Genomic DNA, 22,972 nt, shown 5'->3' with positions numbered 1-22,972 from the left:
CTTTTTCAGCTGCTATTGGTGACTTTTGGCGACTTTTTGAGGTGAAAGCACTATCGCTATTACCTCTTCACAACGAGCACCGGGTACCTGCGCGGCCCCTCCCCCGTCTCAACGCACTTACAGGCAGCTCAGTCCTCGTGGTAAAAGCAAACTCAGGAACCGGATGTCCTTGCAGACCTTAAACTCCATCCTATACATCCGATATGGATTAAAGCTGTAAGGTGATGCTTGCTTTGAGCACCAGCTGCCTGATCATGATTTGAAGCTTTTTGGAACATCGGCTGCTTATTCATTCAAGGTAGCACCTACAGCTGAACCTGCAGTAGAGAGCCTTGACCAGAGTGACGATGACTCACTGGTTCTGTGAGCTAGCACAGCCTGTCTGTGTCTGGAGGGAGGTCTGGAGTAGGCCTAACTCTGCCATTTAGATTGTTAATATATATTGTATACAAAAATATGTTATGTTTAAAAATGTTCATGTTTAAATGAGAAACAATTGTTTGATTACATTTTAATCTTTTTGATTGGATAAAACAAATTATTTCTGATAGATATTTCTTAAATGAGAAACAATTGTTGGAGTGAATCAATATTTTTTTGTTTAGGATTTAACATACGATTTAAATGTATTAACTTCATTCAAAGAATAGAATTATACTTGGTGCTAAATTGTATTATTTCGTTTTTCTGAATATAGGAAATATTGTTTGAGGCAAGCTATATATTTGTCATTGGCTCAAGTTATGTAATATAGATGTGAACCATTACCCTAGATTTTTTTAATTGGTTCAACAGAAGGCTTTTTCCAGTGTAGTTTATTGCTCCCGAAATAGTGGTATGTTTCTCATATTATTAATCTCGTACATGTTGTACCAATGTGTTTCAGTGACTGTAAAAAATAAAAATAAAGGGGGGAAATATGGTCATTTTTTAGTGAAACTTACACAAAGGAAATTTAATATACCTAAAATTTGTTATGACAGTTCACATCCATTGATTATTCCTTCATCCAAATAGTCCTTTTTTCCTTTCATCACTTTAGTGATTCAGAACTGCATTATTTAGCTGACACTGCCAGCTTTTTGGCTTAAACATACAACAGCATACTAATAAAATAAAGGCTGTGGAATAAAAAAATATTGGACAGGACCTAGAATCGCCCCTGCTTACTTTAATTTCTATGGATGTTGGATATTCGGAAGTGGTTGAAAAGCCCACCAGCAGTCTAACAATCAGTACGAAAATTTCCTGGACCCATCAAAGGTAACCCCTCTCCTGCTATTAGCTGGAACTGATGTGTCTGAATCTGAATACTGTGGCTCGTGAGTTCCTGCAAGAAAATTAATGACACCCCGATTCCCCCGAAGACGGAAAATGGACAAGAGCAAACATCCTTAGCACATTCAACTGTGGACTCAGGCTATGCCGACTGTTCTCACAGCCTACACCTTGCCCTAACTTTAGGAGCTTCTACAGCAATGTGGGAAACTAATTTTCCACGTTGAAAAACGTCTTCTCAGAGCATCGGCGCGGTATGCTGCACAGACGCAAGGCCCAGCTGATTCAGCTTGGTTTTGAAAAGGACCTGACCCATAAGTTTTACGTCTGAGTGGAAGGATATGTTGATGAGGAGGTTCAGCTCGGAGTAACGCCGCCTCCCGCTGAGGACAGGGAGGGAGGGAGGACAGCGCTGACTCCACGCAAAGTAACCGTGTGTGTGTGTGTGTGTGTGTGTGTGTGTGTGTGTGTGTGTGTGTGTGTGTGTGTGTGTGTGTGTGTGTGTGTTTGTGTGTGTGTGTGTGTGTGTGTGTGTGTGTGTGTCTAATGGCAATGCATATCTCTGTTAACTGCTTTAACACCTAATTCGTTGTATAGTCCAGTGTTTTATGGACATATACTCATTGCATGCTTCTATGTAGGCCTAATGTAGGCCTATTGCTTTAAATGATGAGGAATGATGTGATATTGTAGGCTATAGGCTACCGGGTCATATTGCTGTTGGTTATGTTTAACGTGATGATTATGTGCTGCGCGAATAGAGGAAATATAGGCCTACGTACTGTAGGCTAATAATAATTGTGCCCCCCTATGCATTTCATATGCCCCCCTTAAGACTCAGTGGTCTGGCGACGGGTTCTGGCGTAGCCTACATGAAATAGAACAATAGTTATGTTATTATAACTCTAGTTCTATGATTGTAGGTGTAGCCGTCTTACCCACCTGCTGTTCTCTCCAATTGCTGAAAGAATAGCATGGAGGACGAACGCTGCTCTGCGCCACTTTAGGCCTATATACACGCTGCCGTGGGGAATGTTGGCGGTGCCAACGTTGATTGGTGCATAGCTCACATTTTCAGTGCGCGCAAGCACGCGCACGGGACAAGAGCATAGGGCGAAGCCAGACGGCTACGCCTACAATCTTAGAACTAGAGTTATAATAACATAACTATCGTTATCTCTATCACTCTGGGTCCGGCTAAACAGCAGCAGCGGCGCTACTGGGTTAACACACCTTTAATTCTCATCAAAGGTACGGTAAAACCTCTCTATCCAGTTAAACCATAGGGAGCCCCTCTGGTGACATCTGTGAAAAAAATAATAATCAGTTTCCCCGATTCAGTGATCAGTTTTCCCGATTTAATAATCAGTTTTCCCGATTTTGTGATCTGTTTGCATGATTTAATAATCTGTGGCCACAATATAATAAATTGCGGGAACGAGATAATACTTTGTGGCCACAGTTTAATAATTCATGGAAAAAGATCATTATTTTGTGGCAACAGTTTAATAATTCATGGGAACGAGATACTTATGTTGTGGGCACGAATTAACAATTATAAAAGGAGTGTTAGACGCATGTCGGCTATGGACAAGATAGAAGAGTTATCGTTCTATTTTAACCTCAGAATGAATTACAATGACATTCTAAGTCACTTGCTGTCAGTAGGCAAGGAGTTATTATAAGTAAGAGGCACTTAATTAGGCTGCAAAAAATGCACGAGTATAGCCAAAGACAATATGATGACGTCGGTGACGTGATAGACTTTAGACCTGCATGTGTTTTGATATGGGTAGGTCAAAATGTCAAGCCACATAATAGTTTTATAGCCTTTTTCTGAGTAAAAAATGGGGTGTGTTGGAGTCATTTAGAGGTCTTTTGTGTTGAATATCTCTAAGTAAATATATTTTGAGTCTAAGGCTAAAAGTATGAGTTATGTATTATAAAGTGTATGAAATATTAATCTAATTTTCATTCATATGTATATTTATGCATTTTGTGATGATGTGGTGATTAGTCCTTTGTGTCATCTGGGGATATAGGGGTGTCACGCTCTACCTGGAGCCTACTGGAGGCCCTCATATAGGGCAGGCTTATTACTGTTGCTCAGGTTTTGGCTGGCAGGGGCCAACAGTTTTCTGTACTCATTATTTCGCATTATTGGACACAATATTGGACGCATTATTTGACATATTATTTTTCATTGAAAGTCCTTTTTTTGTACAATACTAAGAACCCTGTTTTGGCCACAAAAACAGTTACATTGTTTGGAGTCTTTATGTTTCGTTATTTCCTGGATAGCCAACCGGAGTTATTGCTTAATAAATGAATCAACACAAAGTTAAGAACTCTCTGTGCGTGCTTCCGAAGAAATGTGTGTCGGACTATCTCTGCCTTAGGAACAAATAGGGCGAACAAAGGGTTTGCCACTTCAGGGTGGGGTTTTTGAGAAAATAAGCTTTGTGTTATGTGTGGGGCAGTAAGTTCAGTTCACCAGATGTGTTTTGATATAGGTAGGTCAAAAGGCCAATCTGCATAATCGAATTTATAGCATTTCAAATCTTATGAAATCAAAGGGTTTTTTTCTGGAGAAAACAAGCTTTGTGTTATGTGTAGGGCTGTTTAGCCGAGTTCACCCTATGTGTTTTGAAATGGATAAGTCAAAAAGTGAGGCTGCATAATAGATTTAAATGATCTATCAACATTAAAAACTGTATAAAATCAAAAGATGTCTTTTTTTGACAAAAGAAGCTTATACATCTACTATATATAATTAGGGCTTGTGTGTCCGATTGTTGTGTAGTGACAGGCTTGTTAAACGTGGTTGATCTGGTTGATCTGGTGGATCTCGGTTCTAGGTTTATCTGTGGGTGAGCAGACTTTTTTTTTTATTAAGCTAAACTATTTGATGTGATTCATATTTAAAAGTTCATACCAGAAAGGCCCAACCTTAAAATGCCAACGCTTTGATTCCTGACCTGGCAGGTTTGTGAATCTACTAGTGGTTTGATTTGAAGTCTATGGTTGAATCTCTACCTGGTGAAGGCATATTACCAGATGAAGTCAGTTGGTTTTAATAATGAATATTATCCTATTATCTGTAATACGGGTTGAGTCAGAAGTTACAGACACGCTTTATTCCCTTCATCATCGCTTTGCGTGCTCTTAGGAGAATTTGGGATTCTTTAGTCTGATGTGCCCTGTGACTTAGGTCTTTTTGACTGGGGTACAGCAGGGAAAACATTGATTGGGCTCCGCTCGCAGCTTCTCAGTGCTCTGAGTGCGCGCGCGCAGAGATAATTTGCACGCTCGCAGTAATATCTATGCTTTGTGAAATAATATAATGCGCCCTAATGCATGTTTTATCACATTAGTGCTTTATGGCACTAATGTGTCGCCATAGGTGAAGGCATATTAACAGATGAAGTCAAGTTGGTTTTAATAATGAATATTATGTATTAATCTGTAATATTTTGATTCAGATCGGGTGACCCCTCCACCACGACCTCCTAGTGAACATGGCGACCAAAATGAAACACGCTGACCTCATGTCTGAGCCATTGGGCAGGAAGAGGGTAGACGCTCTGCCCGGCATCGGAAACACACTCGGCAGGAGGCTGGAGGCGGAGGGCTATGATAAGGTGCAGGAGCTACACACACCGCTCTGAGGCGGTGTGTGTTCAGTCAAGGGGGCCGTTAGAGGCATGTTGTCAATACTATGAGGGACATGTATTTATGCCTTAGAATTAACAATGAGGGGAGAATATATGTTAGCCCTGCTGCTGTGGACACGGTCACCTATCAGCTCAGTCACTGCAGATAGAATGGTCTGATAACAACATGTTTGTTGTATCCTCTCTCTGTGTCTCTGTCTGTCTGTCTGTCTGTCTGTCTGTCTGTCTGTCTGTCTGTCTGTCTGTCTGTCTGTCTGTCTGTCTGTCTGTCTGTCTGTCTGTCTCTCTGTCCGTCCGTCCGTCTGTCCGTCCGTCCTGTCTGTCTGTCTGTCTGTCTGTCTGTCTGTCTGTCTGTCGGTCTGTCTGTCTGTCTGTCTGTCTGTCTGTCTGTCTGTCTGTTTATTGTCTGTCTGTCTGTCTGTCTGTCTGTCTGTCTGTCTGTCTGTCTGTCTGTCTGTCTGTCTGTCTCAGGTCTTCCAGGTGGTGGGTCAGTACATGGTGCTGGGAAGGACGAGGAGCGCTTCAATCGCTGGCTGCACGACGCATGCGGGGCGAATAGAAAACAGCAATACGACTGCCACAAGGCCATCAATGGGTGGTATGATAACAACATGTAGGCCGCTCTCCTCTTTTATCACACGTCCTTCTCTACTCTTTTTGTTTCTTTTTTTTGGCCTGAAACGTAAGCTCGCTGCTGTTCAGGGACGCAACAACGACATCAACATAAAACAGATGGTTGTTTGAGACTTTGCTCAGTTTGACTCGTTTTAAGAAAACAGCTCTATACTTTTTGGATCTAAATGATCTGAAACAAATGTCTACTTTAACTCATGAATCAATGCCATAATCAATGCCATAAGCAAACTAAAAATGGTGCACTATGATTACACAATATGATATTATGGGGTGTGCAGTGTTTAATAGTAAAGGGGTGAACATGGCTAAATATGTCAATGTCATAAAATGTTATGGTTGTTAAGGCAACCAAGCAGAAACAATAATAATAATAAAGAAACAATTAAAACAAGAATTTTGATCGACTTTTCTTCCGACTTCCATCGTTAATCAGGTTTTTAAATGGCTGTAGACAAAACCACACGCCATAATAAATAGTTTGTCTTATTCTGGTTATTAAGGATCTCATAAATTCCCATTGGAATGTATTGATGATGAACAGCTTAATGAAGATGCCGTAATCCATTTGGACGATCAAATAGAAAATTAAAACAATTCTGAACCATTATAACTTACTGGTAGAGATGTCATACTGCATTTCACACTGAATTGTTGCTGCCTTTTTATTTATTGTCCTAATTTAAACAAATTCAAAATGTAACCTCCTTTTGAATTGTTTCTGTAATGAAAAGGCAATGCCTTTTCATTACAGAAACACCTGCCAGGAAACACCTTTTGGTAATGAGACATTTTATTCACACTTAACCTAGTAGCAAAAGCTGTCTTTAAAACACCTTCTGAGCTGCGACACTAAAGATGGTATTGAACGTCTGTCTTAATATGCATAGGCCTATGTTGTAAATGTGGCTCATGAATAATAAAAAAAAAATGTATCCGTTTTTTTATAGCACTTTTCTAAGTACCTACTCAAATACGCTTTACAAATAAGAAAGGAATACATACAGACAGTCCAAAACAATCAAACAAAAGGGGAAAAAATAAACAACACCACATATAGGCAACACATTAAGAGAGCGGGAATAAAAACCATTGGAAGTCTTTATAACAGTTTGGTTTGCGTTCACCTCTCCCTGTTGAAACAAGACATTAAAGGGCCCCTAGATAACCAGGTAAAGGTCCCACCGGCATGCTTCTTTATGGATGCTTAATATAGATATTAGTGGGCCTCTAATACAGTATTTGAAGACGTCTCCCGAAATTCAGCCGTTGTGCAGAATTACAGCCAGTACGAGCCAGTCGCACTTTGAGCTTTCCCAAGTGCACCGTTCGGTGTCTTTAGCTTTAATGCAAATGAGGGGGAGAAAGGCGGGTCAAAGAGGAGGGTGGGGGTGTTTTTCCATTGCTTACGGATCAACAAGGACAATACAGAATATGGTTCACAACACAGAAATAAAGAGCAGTACTCACATGGTTCCTAACTCCTAGGTCCCACTGGCGCCAGAGCAGATCCACTGGAGGGCATGGTCTCCACCGTTTGACCTCAACCGACCTCATAGTCAAACAGACCAGAAACGCTATCAAAAACTAAACACATTTTTCTTTCCTAGAAACAATATCCTGTCCTTGTTGTTGTCGAGGCTATAATAGCCCCTATGCAGTTTACGCAGCCACACACACAAAGACGATAATAAAAGCCCACACCGCTCTCGTCACAAATGGGTTGCTGCCCCTTAGTGGCCGCTGTATGTCACTGTAGGATGTAGTGTTGTTATAAAACTTTTTTTAATAACAGAAATCTGATTTAAGTTAGAAATCGTTTTTCTGAGAGTAACAATTCAGAACTCCGAAAAAATAATCACATGTGGCCCTATCCTTTTCCGTATCTAGGGACCCCAAGAGAGACCAACTGCACAAAAACAAAAATCAGTCGTGTGTATTCTACACGATTTATTTATTCAGAATTAATAGGGCAATACCTAATGGCATTCAAAATATGAATTCGAAAGCTCATATACCTGTACATAAATAGAAGTCCAACTATTACTCTCCAGAAAAACAGCAATCGTCTCAAAAGATTCCTCAGTTCCCCCTTCCCCTACACCATATGTCGGCATCTTACGTCCTACAAAGAACCTTCTGAAGCACACAATCAAATTCAAACATGTCCTTTACTAGATGCACAACTTGGTAGCACTTATTGAATATATAGTTTGTCTGGAAAATAAATCTTATAATTTACAACACAACAAACTACACGCAACAAGGAGGTTTTAAAAGCAATGTTATTTTGCAGGTATCATTTCCAATATTGGTGTGTGTGTGTGTGTGTGTGTGTGTGTGTGTGTTGTGTGTGTGTGGTGTGTGTGTGTTTGTGTGTGTGTGTGTGTGTGTGTGTGTGTGTGTGGTGTGTGTTGATGAGCACTCGTTCCCATCACCAGGACCAGATTCTGCTTTCTCTTGATCACAGGAGTAGATGGAACCGTTCAGAAAAGTACTAAACCTTTCCCCGACAACTTAAAAAGTTCAAGACGATGAACTGCATCTGGGGCCACTTCCATCACCCACCCCACAATGCATCACCCTTCACAACTTTTCAATTAAACAAATTAAAATATAAGAAAAAGATTTCAGGTTACGGAATAAAACGGTGTACTCTATTAAGATTGCACATAAATACTGGGCAGCAGCGAAGTAAGCTCCTATAAAATGTAGACATCAAACGTCCGGCTTCATGACATCAACTGTTATACGAACAGCTACGACCCGCTACTCGCATATTCACGTGGCTAAAGCAAATAACACACTGCTATGGCCGAGGTACACAAGATGAAGGCTTTTTAGTCTTGATATTCAATGAGGGGCAGACAAGGTTTTCTTCACCAGGTCACAGACTAACAAGTGTGACCCGGGACAGGAACGCTTTCCATTGTCCAGCGTAAACGCTGATAGGCCACGCCCACTTAGTGAAATAATTGTGTACCGTTATGAATGATTGGTCAGGAGGTTCAATAAACATATCCAATAGTCTTTCGGGATCACTACGTGCTCACACACACTTTTGCCAGACCCTGTGAGGCAGAGAAGAACACAACGGATTGACTGCTGTAATTTGTCTGCTCCAGACACATTTGAAACACACCCACGAAGCTTTGATCCAGTCTGAAAGAAGTCACTGTGTGCTAGGAGTTTTCTTGATGTTGTGTGCCAATCAATCGACATATTCACCATGTGAATGAGGCTTGATGCAGTACAAGAATGTCAGTGGCTCAGAGGGATAATCCTGTGTACAGGTGATCCTTAGGTTGATAGTTTGAATCCTGTATAGAGCGTCATTGCCACTCGTTTAAGAACACAACTTTGAACAGCACCTGAAATTCATCAGGCTCATTAGTTTCCAAGAATCTGACTGCCAAGACACAGTATGGCATTAAGGGGAACTTCTTCGTTAACCATTTTTCCTTCATAATGAACTCTGTCATACTTATATTTATTCCGCTAGTGTTCTTGACAACAAATTTTATTTCCCCAGAATCTCAAAGATTTTTCAGGTATTTTCATTTAAGAAAGCCCTTCATTCACTTGAGAAATGTGTGCTTGGAGTTTTCTGGATGTTGTGTGCTTATCAATAGACATTTTGACCATGTGAATGAGGCTGCAGTTCAGGTTTATAACTGGAACATCTTTACTTAAATATGACAATGTGTTATATTTATATATCTTCCATTTGTGTGTTCTGGACTTTTCATTTTGCTCAGAGTTAATCACCGCTTGCGGTTATATTTTGTATTTGTATTTTCTTATTTTATTTTGCACTACTGTTATCGGTTATTTGCACTATCCTCCTTGCTGCTGCAACCCTGCCAATTTCCCCACTGTGGGACTAATGAAGGATTATCTTAACTTATCTTAAGAGTACCTGCACCCATGGTGAAATGACCTTTGGAAAGAGATGGTCGGTAGCCTTTTAGCATATATGTATTAATGCCGTTTAAAAGTAGGCTATGGTGACAATGCCTAACTGAGCCTATTACTTTAACTAAGTCAGAAAGGTCCCAGGTCAGTTAAGCTCTCTGGGGAGATGACTCCGAACCAACACGCTCTCATCACAAATGTTTTGCTGCCCCTTAGTGGCCGCTGTATGTAACTGTAGGATGTACGTGATCACATTTGCAAACTCACCATTTGACCCCATTTTTTTAAATAATCTCTCAATCCTGTTCACATACCAAAATAAACTTTATTGATTTCAAAATCAAACTGACAATCAGGCCTTCCAATTACCTGTGAAGCACCCCTAACAATCACCCTGATCGATTTAGAAACTAATACTTGGTTATGTCCCACATTCACGCAATACGTAATCCTGTTAAATTTATTTAGTAATAATCCATAATTTTACAAATTAAAACTATAACATGATTTTACATAATTAGGAAACCACAACATTAATCTCTGACCACCTGACAAGAAAACATGCATGTCTTAACATTATTATTTGCATTATTCAAATCCTTGTTCTTTTTTCCATTGCTTACGGATCAACAAGGACAATACAGAATATGGTTTACAACACAGAAATAAAGAGCAGTACAGGTAAACTCACATGGTTCCTAACTCCAGAACCCACTGTTACAGCTCCTTCCCTGGGGAAACCTTCAAAGGAACTGAATCAGTGGAATTGATGAATGGTAAAACCTTCGATTTCTCCAATGATATGGTCTTCTTCCATGAGTGGATTGTCTGGTTGGTTTTAGGATCACTGAAGGATATTTCAGTGGTCGGACCCCACTTCATTCTGATCCTCTGTAACTTCTGCTTCGCTGGGAGATCAACCCGTTCTCCATATTGATGTGATGATTCTGATCTGTATCTACCGTTATGTAATCCTATCTTACAATAATGAACAACGCTGCTGCGGCAAAGAATTTTTTTTACACCCAGCTCCCACTGAGCGCTGTCTTCCACCTCTACCTCACAGGTAAGTGACTCAGTGACTCAGATCCCAGCATGCCATACTTCAGCCTCTCTGGGTTCTCAGGGAGCTGCTGTCTCGCTCCACGTCTCACGCTGGTCAGGTCCTCAGACAGGTGGAGATCAGGGCCAGCGGTGTTGGGGTCCAGGATCACAGGAGAGTAGGAGACGTTCTCCTCCAGCTTCTTCCAGGCTGCGTAGGCCAGGTTGCCCAGGTGTTTGGCCACGTCCAGCAGCGCTCCCTCGGGTAGAGCTGGCGAGGGTGGGGGCTGGGCTACTTTCTCTCTTGTAGCCTTGAACTTCTTCAGGAAGGAAATGTCTCCAGCCCCCAGCTGCTGCTCCGTCTCAGTGACTGTGTGCGAAATGGTTTCTATCTGCTTCGACAGCTCCTCAATCTCCTTCTTCATCTTCTGACCTTTCAACTTCTTTTCGCCTCTCAGCGCAGTGATCCTGGACTTCTCTTCATCTTTGAGAAACTGGTGAAGCTTCTCAAACTCCTTTTGAATCTGTCTCTCGGTGTGCGCGGTCTGGACATCAATGTGCGCTGCTATGTCCTCACACTTTCTCTTGGTCTCAACAAAGTCGTTTAACTACTCCTTCTCGGGTTTTAGTAATTTCTGAATTTCTTCTCTGCGGCTCGGGCAGCTTCGTCCACAGGAAGGATTCTGTGGTTGGCGTGTTTTTCCGAATCTCGACAGATGACAACGCCGTCTCCAGGTCATCGAGACAGAAGAGCTTGAGTTTCTCACCGTGCAGAGGGCAGAGATCCGCGTTCTCCCGCTGAAAGGCCTCCAACAGGTTCTTCAGAGCGATGTTCCTGGGTGGTTCGGTCTTTGAAGATCTCCTCTTGCAAAGTGGACAGTTCTGTTCCTGGTTTTGCGTCCACCATGTCTGTAGACAGCCTTTGCAGAAACTGTGACTACACGTTAGGATAACAGGGTCTTAAAAGATGTCACAGCAAACCGAGCAGGACAGATCGTCAACTAGGGAGGATGTGTACGCCATTGTAGTCAGAGTGATCCAAAATGAATAGACAGCTATGTGAGCCTTGTGTTTATTATGAATAAATAAATAAAATAACCGTGCTCCAAAGAACGAAATGTAAAATGCATTCTGAATGGGAGTGTTTCTCAGATTTTTCCATGCTACACAGAACGAATGTACACCCATGCAAATAAAGACTTCATGGTCATAATAATTTAAATATCATTAATCTCCTGAGTGTGTAGGGTGGTATTCTATTTTTTTCACCGGGGCTGCATCCAGTCACTTGACCGTCATGGTTGCTATGGTGGTTGCTATCGACCGCCCCCTGACCTCCAACAGTACAGTCAATGTACATAAGACAGAGGTTAGTTTCTAGACGGAGGTGTACATTTGTGGCTTAAGGTGTGCTTTTTGTCATTATTAAAGAGAGGCCCGATTCTCAGATATGCATGTTGGATGGCTAGGGTGTAGGTCTGGGAAGAACTTCAGGCCAGAATCTTGCAAGCGAGCCTCTGGGTGAGGTGCAACGAGATGGAGCACTTGCTGAGTCATTTCCTGTAGGGCTGGAGCCACAGGTTGAAGCGTATGCGGCCTTTGAGACCCCCTTTGATACATAAAAGACCCAAGGTATAGCTTACTTGTTCTCGACTCAGTCACCTATTGCATCACTTCCTTTAGGGCTCCGGCCTCCTAATTGATCATTGTAGTATAATTTAATGCCCTCTTTCATATCTATGATACCTCCACCACTGGGACGTGGCAACAATTCTCTAAATCCATATGGGGAGGGGGGGGGTGCTTGTGGACAGTAGGGGTGTACACTAGACATAAATAGGAAGCAAACTCAGGAGGACTGACCTCACACACATATTTAATTAATTGTTTCAAATAACCCTGCCTCATTAAATCAATGAGCTTGGTGTTTTGCTTTCAAAATAGGTGATGGACGAAGTCTAAACTGCAGAAAATTAAAACATCTAACGTGCCTTTTAAGGATACCTTGGAATATCTGTCTATTTTTTATCCATCGGACCCTAGTTTACGACAAAAAACAATTGACGGCAGCTCCTTTGCCGCGTGGTTTTTAGAGCCATGTAAGGATTAGAGGGGACGGTCCATAGCAACCACCATAGCAACCATGACAGTCAAGTGACGTGGACGAAGCCCCATGTGAAAAAAATAGAATACATACCCTACTATAGTTGTTTTTGGCGGTTGTTTTTTAGTCTAGTCTTTGTGTCAAGCTTTCATTTTAGCTCTAATTTTAGTTTTTATTAGTTTTAGTCAAGTTCTTACTCTTTTCAGTCTAGTCAAGTTTCAGTTGACTAAAAGTCTGAGCATTTTAGTCTTATTTTAGTCAGATTTATCCATCACTATTTTAGTCTAGTTTTAGTCAAATAAAATCATATTTTAGTTTATTTTTAATAATGCAATTCTATTTAACTCAGTCAACATAGTATAAGTACCTAGTAGTATAGACAAACAAACATTTTATTTAGCCAAACCCATTTCACAATTCAAACAAGGTAATCTTATTATTATGTTAATAGGTGCGTTTCCATCCCCATGATTTTATGCGAACTTTGAGGTATCGAATCAGTAAACGATGATGGAAACACCAAAATTTGCATAAAAATCCTCTAATTCGCAAAAAGGTTTATCCGCTCGCTTGACGTGGTTTTTGAGAAATGCGAAAGAGAGTAAATTCGCAAAATGGGAGATGGAAACACGCTTTTCAAAACAGCTGTGACGTAGCGAACTTTGAACAACAGGACTGACAGTCTTTCCGATTTCCGCATAACGAACGGCCATAGCAACCCTGCCGACATCAACATGTAACGTCATCACCCTATTCCGCTCCAACCACTTGATGGAAACGCACCTCATTCGAATTACTTTTTTGCGAACTTTCTAAAGATTCACATCACCTTTTAGATGGAAACGTAGCTATTGTTAGCTTATAGACTCAAGAATACATCCATTCCAGACACGGAAGACGCTCTGATTTGAATTTACAAATATTTATTTTCCCAACCAAACATGTTAAAAGTACACACACATAAATTTAAATACATTTCTGCGCCCTCCCTGTATTGAAATAGCCTACTATTGAGAACCTGCTAATACTTATTTATTTAGATTAATAAAATTAGCGGAGATAACATCTGCAACAACTTCAAACAATTTCCAAGTTCAGTTTATTAAATTTGTAACATTTAAACAAGACTGCTAAGTCTGTGTGAATCTCAAAACAGAGAAACAAGAGCATATGATTCACTGGGGTTTGCATTTAATTAAAAATATTTTTAAATAGTAAACATTGGTCACTTGTCAGCTTCATCAGCTTATTCCCTTTAAAATATATATATATTCATGCATCTTTCAAGCATGAATAAAGACACCAAGTCCCTCTGTCATGACTTTGTACTATCAAAATTCTTGTACAACTTCTGACCCTTGGTATGATGTTTATTTAAAATAAAAGAAGTAACTAATTTAAATAAATAAATAAATAAATAAGACACAGTCCCGTCTGCTGCTCGTTTATAAGCTGAGGGCGTTTTCATGAGTGAATACGCCCTCAGCTGATAAAATAATGCCAGCGTTTTTTTTCAACAGAAAATTAGCACCCATGTCAACTTTTTCTGCTCCTTGCACCTTATCATGCTTATCAGGCTACGCAGCATTACAAGCCCCTGCCGACAAAAACATGAAGCAATTCAAGAGGAGGCATTGATAGAATTGCCTTGTGGTCAACTGTCATTTAATTGTCATCTGACGGATTATGAGAGGTTATCAGAGGTTAGAGATTCCTGCAGGAAGCTTGCGCTCGATTTCACTAGCCCATTTGTGCCTGTTCATTAGTGTACAGCATCTATTCTCTCATTGCTTGTGTAAAAAAAAAGGTAGAATATTAGATTTGAGGACTTGCTAAGTCCTCAAAAAGACTTGCTAACCTTGACATAATCTGTCAGAAGACTATTAAATGACAGTTGACCACAAGGCGATTCTATTTATGCCTCCTCTTGAATTGCTTCATGTTTTAGTCGGAAGGGGCTTGTAATGCTGCGTAGCCTGATAAGCATGATAAGGTGCAAGGAGCAGAAAAAGTTGACATGGGTGCTAATTTTCAGTTGAAATAAAACGCTGGCATTATTTTATCAGCTGAGGGCGTATTCATTGCCATAACAACTGAGCTAATCAACAAGTACCGCATGTTCTAATGCTATGAGACTCATGAAAACGCCCTCAGCTTATAAAAGGTGTGGGGGGGGGGGGCAGAGGCGCCGCATCCCATTAGGCATACCAGGCAACTGCCTGGGGCCCCGCAATTGTTTGGGGGCCCCGGGCCACGGGGGGGGGCCCCCTAGAGGCAAAAAAAAAAAAAAAAAAATCGGTCGCCCCATACACACCCCCCCCCCCCTGTCAACAATAGCTCCCAACAATCGATGCATGAATATATAAAAAAATTGAAAGGGTATAAGCTGATGAAGCTGACAAGTGACCAAGGTTTACTGTTTAAAAATATTTTTAATTAAATGCAAGCCCCAGTGAATGATATGCTCTTGTTTCTCTGTTTTGAGATTCACATAGACTTAGCAGTCTTGTTTAAATGTTACAAATTGAGTTAATAAACTGAACTTGGAAATTGTTTTAAATTGTTGCAGATGTTATCTCCGCAAATATTATTAATCTAAATAAATAAATATTAGCAGGTTCGCAATAGTAGGCTATATCAATACAGGGAGGGCGCGAAAAAATATCTGTCACCTAACAGTACATCTTACTAAAAGAACTAAGTAGACGTAACTTAAATCTCAAAAATCGTTGGGGTTACTCATTCACCTGAATGAACAGAACTTAAGAATCAATAATTGATGTAATAACTCTTTTGTTTTGAGTGCTGCTCAAATATGGAACATTTTAAGTCTAACTTATTTATTCCAGTGTGTTCCATTGACTTATTTAACTTAAGTGTAGCTATATCATTTTCATTAGACTATATAAGCTACACTTTGTTTAATTAGTTTTTATTGCTATCTCTATTATTTATAATTATTTCTGATGATTATGCAATGCCCAATTAAAACAAATAATTACTGTGACATAATTTCAATGATCACAGTGTAAAGATTTAAAGTTAATCACAGAATATTGGCATAAATAAATAAGCTTATGACACACATTTTCGTTCGACTTTTTTTGATTGTGTCTCAAACAGCTTGTGTGTCTTTTAACAGGCGCTAGCTCTTTATATTTGGGAAACCCATTTATCAAAAACGGCTGAATCCGAATACTCATACTTGACTACTATATAGTATGCATTTTGTAGTACGCCAAAAAATATAGCGCGTCCGAATGCTCAGTACGCATTGTGTAGTACGGAAGACGTTTCCGAATGCGTGCTACCGCCAAAGTAAACCAGCCGTATTCCTATACCCGTACTTCCATGAGTATACTTAAAGGAAGTATACTATCCGCACTGTCTACAATATACTATCCGCACTGTCTAGAACTGATAGAAAATCGATAACAACAATGCCGCCATTTTCTTTATTTTTTGTAACCTACAATAAATAAAGCAGGCTTCTAGTCAATGGAAAAATGCCTTCTCCCCACCGGCGATTGTTGTTGTTTACGATTTTCTATCAGTTCTCACCATACAACGACGTCTCATCTTTGCTCCTTGAATGTCGATATGTAATGGTATGGAGTTATTGAAACTTACTACGTGTAAAAAAGACTAGAAATTGAATGTTTATTTTTCATTGAATGTTTACATAAAGTTGCACTGGGTGCCTTTAAGGTTCTTTAAGGATTGCACGTGTTGCAAGGGGATTCTCCGCCAGAACAGTAGGGGGAGCAACGAACGAATCTGTGGGCGTGGATGTGGAAATCGCTGGCTTGTTTATATTTATAATTATCATAATTCGTTCTTGTGTTTTCTTCTTCTCCTTCTTCAAAATTCTTCATTCGCTTCTGTCACGGCCTTTTAAAAATGGCGCTATTATGCTGTAAAACCGGAAATGTGAGACTCCTGAAAGGATGTGGTTAGCTGGCCAATCACAGTCTTTGCGAGCTGCGTAGGGCCGTAGTGTTTTGTTGCATAGTCAGGAATTTTGAGCGATGCACTTAAGCACGTAAGGGGGATATTTTACCGCGCAAGGGGGGGTTATGTATCTTACGTGCTTACGCGTTACGTCTATAACAGAGCATATATCGGCCTACGGACAGTACGGGTATTGGAACACTATATCCCACAATGCAGACGGAGTCTGGTAACGAACGAAGAAGAGATGGCTGACCCGACACCAACAGAAAGACGTCGTAGAAAGCGGCTCAAGCCAAAGTTGCAGGCATTGAGAAATGAGCTGGAGTAAATTATCAAGATCTTTTTTTTTTATTATTGTTCCTGATAAATAGTTCTTAAAAATTCCAAAAATCACAACCTTTCGGTCAAGGTTCAGAGGGACTGAAGCTTTGTGATTTTTTTCTAATTAGTGATACTTAGCAAGTGTGCAGGAAGTTTTATTGTCCGCTCGAGTATGAGGGGCCGTTTAGGACATAACTAATTGAGACACTCTCACACACATACCTATGAAACACTCTTACACTCACTACTGAAACGCTCACACACTCACTAGTGAAACACTCACACATACATACATACTCTTCTGAAACACTTACACATACATATGAGAAACACACACGCATACATACATACCTCTGTGGCATATACACATGCATATGAAATGCTTACATTCATACAAGTGAAACATTTATACGTATCTATCTGAAACACTCATGCAAGCACATATTTGTATAAATGTTTCAAATGTATGAATACGTTTTTCATTTGTATGTATGTATGCTCTTACATGAGGATGTGCAAGCGTTTCACATGTAGTATTCATACCAGTAATTTCAGTAGTGACGGTGAGAGCGTTTCAATAGTGAATGTAAGAGTGTTTCATAGGTATGTGTGCATGAAATTCCAAGGTCAAGGTCGGCATTTAAACCGGAAGGCGGGAACAAAGAGTGCCGGTTTCTAAGCCAACGGTGAAGAGCGTGACATTTCAGCCAATCTAAGCCAACGGTGAAGAGCGTGACTCAGATTGGCGCGCTCTGGCTGTTCAAAAATGCACTCTTTGTTCCCGCCTTCCGGTTTAAATGCCGACCTTGACCTTGGAATTTCATGCACACATACCTATGAAACACTCATGCATTCACTATTGAAACGCTCTCACCGTCACTACTGAAATTACTGGTATGAATACTACATGTGAAACGCTTGCACATCCTCATGTAAGAGCATACATACATATAACTGAAAAACGTATTCATACATTTGAAACATTTATACAAATATGTGCTTGCATGAGTGTTTCAGATAGATACGTATAAATGTTTCACTTGTATGAATGTAAGCATTTCATATGTATGTGTATATGCCACAGAGGTATGTATGTATGCGTGTGTGTTTCTCATATGTATGTGTAAGTGTTTCAGAAGAGTATGTATGTATGTGTGAGTGTTTCACTAGTGAGTGTGTGAGCGTTTCAGTAGTGAGTGTAAGAGTGTTTCATAGGTATGTGTGTGAGAGTGTCTCAATTAGTTATGTCCTAAACGGCCCCTCATACTCGAGTCCCGCTGGCTGTACCGTTGTTGAGCCGTGTTAACATGTTTCGATGGACGGGACGGCCTTGAGTATAAAGCTGTTTTGCCTAACATTCTTCCTTTCAAGGGACTATGCGTTTAGTTTAGTGTGTTTCTCGTGTTATATTGCCATAAAGAAATGGCATGTTTAAAAATAATAATAATTAGTAAAGCTGTTTAAATGACTACTTGAAATGAACATGGAAATGTTATGAATGTTCAGCATTCAGCTTAATAAATAATTTAAGTTGGATCAGAGATTGGTGAATTCATTGTGTTCATTTAACTTGATTGGTTTAAGGCAATCGGTTTCCTCAAATGAATTGAGCAGACAAAATTAATTTTAAGTTGTCACAACTAGAATGTAATAAGTTATTTCAGTTGGAAGACAAAGTTGATTATACTTAAGTAAAAAGATTTAGCAATACAAGAGGCATTTAAGTTAGTATTACTTAATTCACATACATTTAAGGAACACATGTTATATACGTTGAATGAATTGCTGCATTTAAGTGTAAAAAGCTAATTCTTTACATTTCCCTTCAGTAAATGGAATTAGTAATGCTAACTCATAATACACATGTCACAATAACTCTAGATATAATAGTTATCTTTGCTTGCATAAAATAATTGCTGGTAGGCTACTTAATTTATTTGAGTTAGTAAACTTAAATAGTTCAAAGCAATCGGTTTCCTCAAATAGTTTAAGTTGAACTAACTTGTCAGGTTTTACAGTGTAGGGTGAAATTTTCGTACTGATTATTAGACTGTTGGTGGGCTTTTCAACCGCTTCCGAGAGCCACTGGTCTAGAACATATTGTACTTGTTGATTAGCTCACGTTCTTATGGCAATGAAAACGCCCACAGCTGATAAAATAATGCCAGCGGTTTTGTAAAAATGTATGGGTCCCTGAAAGTGGACCCATACATTGGGTCCACTTTCAAGGTTTTTAAGCCGTACTTCATCTGATTATTATTTTGTAATTCAATTCAAATAAACATTTTGTTTTATTTTTAAAATAACTTTTTTTATTTCAAAATACTGTGAAATATAGATATTTTTAATTAGGAGCTCAATTAAGAAATATCCATTTTGACAAATGTACAAATGGATTGTGTGGTAAGGTTGTGTATTCAACTGATTAATAATTTTGTCATTCAATCCAAATAATTTTTTTGTTTTCTTCCTAAAACAGTTATATTTGATTAGGAGCTCAATTTAGAAATATTTGTTTAGACAAATGTACAATTTCAAGGTTACCTACAAGCCTGCGCATGCGCATTAAATACAAAGACGCTTACGACTACTGGACCAAACCGCAGTGTTGCAACTTAGCGATTTTGACGCTATATTTAGCTACTTTTCAGACCCCTTTGGCGACTTTTTTTCAAAACAGCGACAAGCGACAAATCTAGCTCCTTTTCAGCTGCTATTGGTGACTTTTGGCGACTTTTTGAGGTGAAAGCACTATCGCTATTACCTCTTCACAACGAGCACCGGGTACCTGCGCGGCCCCTCCCCCGTCTCAACGCACTTACAGGCAGCTCAGTCCTCGTGGTAAAAAGCAAACTCAGGAACCGGATGTCCTTGCAGACCTTAAACTCCATCCTATACATCCGATATGGATTAAAGCTGTAAGGTGATGCTTGCTTTGAGCACCAGCTGCCTGATCATGATTTGAAGCTTTTTGGAACATCGGCTGCTTATTCATTCAAGGTAGCACCTACAGCTGAACCTGCAGTAGAGAGCCTTGACCAGAGTGACGATGACTCACTGGTTCTGTGAGCTAGCACATTCTGTGTCTGGAGGGAGGTCTGGAGTAGACCTAACTCTGCCATTTAGATTGTTAATATATATTGTATACAAAAATATGTTATGTTTAAAAATGTTCATGTTTAAATGAGAAACAATTGTTTGATTACATTTTAATCTTTTTGATTGGATAAAACAAATTATTTCTGATAGATATTTCTTAAATGAGAAACAATTGTTGGAGTGAATCAATATTTTTTTGTTTAGGATTTAACATACGATTTAAATGTATTAACTTCATTCAAAGAATAGAATTATACTTGGTGCTAAATTGTATTATTTCGTTTTTCTGAATATAGGAAATATTGTTTGAGGCAAGCTATATATTTGTCATTGGCTCAAGTTATGTAATATAGATGTGAACCATTACCCTAGATTTTTTTAATTGGTTCAACAGAAGGCTTTTTCCAGTGTAGTTTATTGCTCCCGAAATAGTGGTATGTTTCTCATATTATTAATCTCGTACATGTTGTACCAATGTGTTTCAGTGACTGTAAAAAAAAAATAAAAAAAAAGTGGGGAAATATGGTCATTTTTTAGTGAAACTTACACAAAGGAAATTTAATATACCTAAAATTTGTTATGACAGTTCACATCCATTGATTATTCCTTCATCCAAATAGTCTTTTTTCCTTTCATCACTTAAGTGATTCAGAACTGCATTATTTAGCTGACACTGCCAGCTTTTGGCTTAAACATACAACAGCATACTAATAAAATAAAGGCTGTGGAATAAAAAAATATTGGACAGGACCTAGAATCGCCCCTGCTTACTTTAATTTCTATGGATGTTGGATATTCGGAAGTGGTTGAAAAGCCCACCAGCAGTCTAACAATCAGTACGAAAATTTCCTGGACCCATCAAAGGTAACCCCTCTCCTGCTATTAGCTGGAACTGATGTGTCTGAATCTGAATACTGTGGCTCGTGAGTTCCTGCAAGAAAATTAATGACACCCCGATTCCCCCCGAAGACGGAAAATGGACAATAGCAAACATCCTTAGCACATTCAACTGTGGACTCAGGCTATGCCGACTGTTCTCACAGCCTACACCTTGCCCTAACTTTAGGAGCTTCTACAGCAATGTGGGAAAACTAATTTTCCACGTTGAAAAACGTCTTCTCAGAGCATCGGCGCGGTATGCTGCACAGACGCAAGGCCCAGCCGATTCAGCTTGGTTTTGAAAAGGACCTGACCCATAAGTTTACGTCTGAGTGGAAGGATATGTTGATGAGGAGGTTCAGCTCGGAGTAACGCCGCCTCCCGCTGAGGACAGGGAGGGAGGGAGGACAGCGCTGACTCCACGCAAAGTAACCGTGTGTGTGTGTGTGTGTGTGTGTGTGTGTGTGTGTGTGTGTGTGTGTGTGTGTGTGTGTGTGTGTGTGTGTGTGTGTGTGTGTGTGTGTGTGTGTGTGTGTGTGTAATGGCAATGCATATCTCTGTTAACTGCTTTAACACCTAATTCGTTGTATAGTCCATATACTCATTGCATTGCTTCTATGTAGGCCTAATGTAGGCCTATTGCTTTAAATGATGAGGAATGATGTGATATTGTAGGCTATAGGCTACCGGGTCATATTGCTGTTGGTTATGTTTAACGTGATGATTATGTGCTGCGCGAATAGAGGAAATATAGGCCTACGTACTGTAGGCTAATAATAATTGTGCCCCCCTATGCATTTCATATGCCCCCCTTAAGACTCAGTGGTCTGGCGACGGGTCTGGCGTAGCCTACATGAAATAGAACAATAGTTATGTTATTATAACTCTAGTTCTATGATTGTAGGTGTAGCCGTCTTACCCACCTGCTGTTCTCTCCAATTGCTGAAAGAATAGCATGGAGGACGAACGCTGCTCTGCGCCACTTTAGGCCTATATACACGCTGCCGTGGGGAATGTTGGCGGTGCCAACGTTGATTGGTGCATAGCTCACATTTTCAGTGCGCGCAAGCACGCGCACGGGACAAGAGCATAGGGCGAAGCCAGACGGCTACGCCTACAATCTTAGAACTAGAGTTATAATAACATAACTATCGTTATCTCTATCACTCTGGGTCCGGCTAAACAGCAGCAGCGGCGCTACTGGGCTAACACACCTTTAATTCTCATCAAAGGTACGGTAAAACCTCTCTATCCAGTTAAACCATAGGGAGCCCCTCTGGTGACATCTGGGAAAAAAATAATAATCAGTTTCCCCGATTCAGTGATCAGTTTTCCCGATTTAATAATCAGTTTTCCCGATTTTGTGATCTGTTTGCATGATTTAATAATGTGGCCACAATATAATAAATTGCGGGAACGAGATAATTACTTTGTGGCCACAGTTTAATAATTCATGGGAAAAGATCATTATTTTGTGGCAACAGTTTAATAATTCGTGGGAACGAGATACTTATGTTGTGGGCACGAATTAACAATTATAAAAGGAGTGTTAGACGCATGTCGGCTATGGACAAGATAGAAGAGTTATCGTTCTATTTTAACCTCAGAATGAATTACAATGACATTCTAAAGTCACTTGCTGTCAGTAGGCAAGGAGTTATTATAAGTAAGAGGCACTTAATTAGGCTGCAAAAAATGCACGAGTATAGCCAAAGACAATATGATGACGTCGGTGACGTGATAGACTTTAGACCTGCATGTGTTTTGATATGGGTAGGTCAAAATGTAAAGCCGCATAATAGTTTTATAGCCTTTTTCTGAGTAAAAAATAGGGTGTGTTGGAGTCATTTAGAGGTCTTTTGTGTTGAATATCTCTAAGTAAATATATTTTGAGTCTAAGGCTAAAGTATGAGTTATGTATTATAAAGTGTATGAAATATTAATCTAATTTTCATTCATATGTATATTTATGCATTTTGTGATGATGTGGTGATTAGTCCTTTGTGTCATCTGGGGATATAGGTGTGTCACGCTCTACCTGGAGCCTACTGGAGGCCCTCATATAGGGCAGGCT

The 22,972-nt window shown here is 39.8% G+C and overlaps 1 protein-coding gene, 1 long non-coding RNA gene and 2 pseudogenes across 3 annotated transcripts in view; 2 read left to right on the top strand and 2 right to left on the bottom strand.

Moving 5' to 3' along the window:
• The window catches only part of LOC115546990 (uncharacterized), a 60,274-nt gene that overhangs the window by 31,068 nt on the left and 6,234 nt on the right, over positions 1-22,972 (bottom strand). The gene's annotated exons all lie outside the window — the stretch shown is intronic.
• Positions 4,761-5,875, top strand: LOC115546987 (barrier-to-autointegration factor-like; annotated as a pseudogene).
• Positions 9,806-11,564, bottom strand: LOC115546981 (tripartite motif-containing protein 35-like; annotated as a pseudogene).
• Positions 22,017-22,972, top strand: part of LOC115546983 (barrier-to-autointegration factor) — a 69,649-nt gene continuing 68,693 nt past the window's right edge. Inside the window, exon 1 of one of the 2 annotated variants that reach the window (XM_030360862.1) lies at positions 22,017-22,130. The gene's annotated coding sequence lies outside the window, so the exon portion shown is untranslated. The remainder of the gene's footprint in view (positions 22,131-22,972) is intronic. The other variant, XM_030360861.1, reaches the window with a different exon arrangement.

This window comes from Gadus morhua, chromosome 7 (assembly GCF_902167405.1).
Source record: "Gadus morhua chromosome 7, gadMor3.0, whole genome shotgun sequence".
In the NCBI taxonomy this organism is placed as follows: Eukaryota; Metazoa; Chordata; class Actinopteri; order Gadiformes; family Gadidae; genus Gadus; species Gadus morhua.
The sequence above is the reverse complement of the archived record's forward strand: the minus strand, read 5'-3'. Positions and strand labels throughout refer to the sequence as shown.